A 4,619-nucleotide genomic window follows, 5' to 3' on the forward strand; every position below is an offset into this window, starting at 1 on the left:
TCTATTTCTGGTATATTTTTAATTTCCTGAACTATTTAAATTATTTTCCAACAATAATTTGAATCTCGCGGACTATTATGGCCGATTAATAGCGCCATCTATAAATTTCAACGTCACGATATCACAAATATGCGTCTGGGGAGTTTCGTTCCAGCCTCGGCGAAGAGCGGTACTCCGATACGTATATTTGAAAGTGCAATCGCTGCGAGAATTCTACATGGTTCTACAGTCCTAACTGAGTGATATCGTTATGTCTTAACTTATAAACCTTATCGTGATAAAATATGTGCACCAAGTGAGCTAAAACTTATTAAAAATTGATTAAAAAAAAAAAAATTAAATGGAAATAAGAGCTACGCGAATCAGTTAAAGCTAAAAACGGAGAAGCTGAATGCTCTCGGTCCTTGAACCAAATAATTTCATGAAGCGATCAAAATTATAATTAACAATGAGTAGAAGAAAAAGTAGAGATGACGAAATATTAGGGCCAATAAAATCACCCAAAAGATTCAATTCTACTAGTGATATAGAACTCGACATCACAGCCCGCTACACAGAGGCGGCCAAGGCCCCATACCTTGTTTACATTTGGGACACTGGAGTTAATCTCCTGTTTGGAGCAAACAACTTAGGTAAACTACACGTACAAACCATCGGACTTAAATTCCAAGAATATTTGGATAAACTGCTCTCAATCAAAAGTGCTGGTAAGGACAAAATTTCTCTCACATTCAAAACATGGGAAGACGCTAACGAACTCATCGATAATATAACAAACATCAATATTCATTGGAGGGCTGCTGTACCAATATTTAAACAATTTCGAGTTGGTGTTCTATTGGGGGTTAACACATCTTTCTCAGAAGACACTATTAAAAAAGACCTTGCGGTCTATAAAGATAAATTAGGCGGAGAGAAGATTGAACCTACTAAAGTAGTTAGGATTATGAAAAAATTGAATAAACTCAATGATGACAATGAACCCACTATAATTAACACAACAGCCGTCAAAGTCTTTTTTAAGGACCAGGATCTTCCTTGTATAGCTACAGTCTGGTTCTCCAAGATAAATATTCGCCCGTTCATTCCGCCAATTTTGCAATGTTACAAATGCTATAGACTCGGTCACCCCAAATCTAAATGCAACAGCATTAAAGAGTTGACTTGTTCCAAATGCGGAGGAGAACACGAGTCGTCTGCCTGTAAAGAAACTCAGCTTAATTGTGTTAATTGCAAAGGACCCCACGACGCCTATTTTAAGGATTGTCCAGTTAAAATCCAAACAAGGGCTATTAATCGAATTAAAGCAAATGAGAACATTTCTTTCAAAGAGGCCAAACGAATTTATTATGGTGAAACCTATCGTAGGAAATCTATCACAAATCTAACATTTAAGGGTAGTGAGAATGCACTTGACGAATATTTTGATGTTTTCGAGGCACAGAACTCTAATTCTCATTGTTCATTAGATGCTGCTGCGATTAACTCGCAAGTTGTTCTTACTAACCACCAGTTGAACAATCACGTTCAAGGATCACTCTCATCAATTCTTAAAAATCATATCCAAGACCCCATAGTAATTCAAAATATTCTGGCTGAAACAAACAATCTCCTTGAAAATTTTCAGAATGGAGAAGAACAAAATTCTGAAAATATGTCAATGGAACTCCCATGATGTCGTAGCATCATCCCTAAACAAGGCGAATTTCAGATATTCCTAAACCAACACTTCCCCGATATAATTTGTCTCCAAGAAAGCCATCTTAATCCTGAAATCAACAATTTCACGCTCCCCGGTTATAATATTCTTAGAGAAGATCGGCTACAAAGAACATTTGGAGAAGTACTTATAGCAATTGAAAAAAACATTGAATACACTGTTATTGCAGACCTAAATCTACCAAATCAATTAGAATGGACTTGCATCCAAGTTGAACAAGATCTTCATCCGATTATTATTCTAAACGTTTATCGTCCTCCTGATAAATATATTGATAAAAGTAGATGGAAGAGATTTTTCGATGCCATCCAAATACTTGGAAAAAATTGTTTGATATGCGGCGATTTTAACGCCCAGAGTAAAACGTGGGGCAGCACAGTTAATGAAAATGCCACAGGTACAATAATCGAAGATCTTCTCATGGACTTTGATCTGTCCATTTTGAATACTGGGGTTAAAACACGCAAACTAATAGGCCGTCCAGATCATTTGATCAGCACTCCGGATCTTTCAATATGCAATAAAGATTTAACTATAAATTTTAATTGGGAAGTGATTTATGATAGAATGGATAGCGATCACTATCCTATCATGATTACTTGGCTTAAGTATCACTCTTTCCATAAAGTATCTGTTAGGGAAAGGATTAACACTAATAAGGTGGATTGGAAGAGGTATAATGAGGAAATTAAGAGGGTCCTAGGAGATCTGGACTTGAATTCCCCTAGGGTAGCCTATCAAAAAATGACAGGGAATTACTGATAAATTACGCACTTGCGGAGGTAAGAAAACTAACATTAATCGTAAGCCGCCTCCTCCTACTATTTGGTGGACAGAACAGTGTTCGTCTCTAATCCAGGAGAGAATAGACGCTGAACATGAATTTCAAAATCATCCTTCTAAAAATCAATTTAACAAATACATGGAGATCAGGAGGAAAGTAAAAAGAGAATTGAGGAAGATTAAACGTAGGAGTTTCAGAGCATTCTGTTGTACCTTAACACCGGAAAAAAAGTATACAAGAAACATGGAATTCGATCAAAGCCTTTAAGTCTCGTTTTAATGTTCCCCATCAAAACAAGTCGAGCAGTTCACGTGATCCAGAAGTTTTAAAAGCAATAGAGAAGCTCAATAAATTCCCCTTCGTTCAAAAAACTTATCTACCAATATATGACTCCGGAATTCAAGAATTAAGAGAAAATAATGAGGAAGGAGAAGTTAGGACCGCTATTAAATTTTCAAAAAAGAAATCAGCACCAGGATCTGATGGAATTAATTACCAGTTAATTAAAAAGTTACCTCTCGAATTTGTTCCTGTTCTGACTACGTTGTTCAATGAATTCTTCAAGCAGGGAATTATCCCTGATGGTTGGTCTGACTACATTGTCAGCCTAATCCCGAAACCGGGAGGCCTAGGTTTTAGACCTATTGCGATGTCAAATCGTCTTCTCAAAATTCTAGAAAAAGTCGTCAATAATCGCTTGGTTTGGTGGTGTGAAAGAGAACAGATACTCCCAAAGAATTTCTTTGGATTCCGGAAAAATAAGAGTTGCATAGACAACATTGCAATATTGGTTACAGATATTAACTCAGGGATGTTAAGGGGAAAATTTGTCTCAGCTACATTTTTGGATATAGCCGGTGCTTACGACAACGTGGTACCGGCAATACTTATTCAAGACCTGAAGGAGTTAGGTATCCCATATAATATTGTCTGCTTTATCAAGAATATCATGGAATTTAGAAAATTATTCGTAGAATTTAAGGGCTCTCTCATCAAACAATTAGAAACGGGAAGAGGCCTACCACAAGGAAGTACTCTCAGCCCTGTGCTTTTTAACATTTATATGAGGAATATGATACACTTCATAGGTGATCATAGCAGATTCCTCTCATTTGCAGATGACAAAGTCATCTACAACATTAGCGACACCTACGAGGATGCAATCAAAGAATCTGAGAACTCATTAAACATATTTAATGACTGGCTGAAGACAAGGGGATTAAGTTTATCCAAAGAAAAAACCAAAGCCATGTTATTTACTCAAAGAAAACTCCCTTCGATAAATGAAAGACTGGAGATCTTTTTAAATGATACCAGAATTGAAGAGGTTGAGAATACTAGGTTCTTGGGAATTATGCTAAACAAGGATCTAAAGTGGGAGGAACATATAAATAACACGGTTGTTAGAGCTAAAAGATACATCTCAATTTTAAAATCAATTGCTGGGCTGAATGTAGGAGCTCATCCTAATACACTTTTAGCAGTATATAAGGGACTAGTTCGTGCCACACTGGATTGGGGTTCAATGTTTTTTCACGTCTGTACTGATAAAGATCTATTGAGAATCGACAGAGTTCAATACGCCGCGCTGAGAACTTCCTTAGGTTGTATTTCAACTACCCCTATTAAAATTCTATTACACCTGGCAAGCGAACCCCCATTGAGTTTTCGCCGAGAATTCCTTATGAAAAAATATTTAGCAAGAACTGTGGCCAATACTGGTAACTTGCTCGTTCCAAAATTGAAACTAATGCTGAGAGCAGCAGAAACTCACCCAGAAAAACGCAAAAAATCTCAACACGCGCTATTTCGTATCTGGTTAACAAATCTGGACGATTGGGACGGTATAGAGAGTTCAAAAATTCCATGCTGCTATCAACCCTGACGGACCGACTTCAGAGTTGCGTCAGAGTTGCGTAAGACTTGAATATTTCCAACATTTCAGAGAAAGTTCAGAGTTCGGTCAGAGTTGGGGCTATGTCGGATTCTGAGGAGGGGCCGGGGGGGTTTACATGTGTTCTCTGAACACTTACCTGCCGTCAGAGTTAAGAGTTAAGTTTTTTTATTGTTGATCATTACTTATTAATGAGTCAGAGTTAAGAGTTGAGTTTTTTT

Source organism: Diachasma alloeum, unplaced genomic scaffold (genome assembly GCF_001412515.2).
Source record: "Diachasma alloeum isolate Michigan unplaced genomic scaffold, Dall2.0 Dall_scaffold_01093, whole genome shotgun sequence".
NCBI classification, from domain to species: Eukaryota; Metazoa; Arthropoda; class Insecta; order Hymenoptera; family Braconidae; genus Diachasma; species Diachasma alloeum.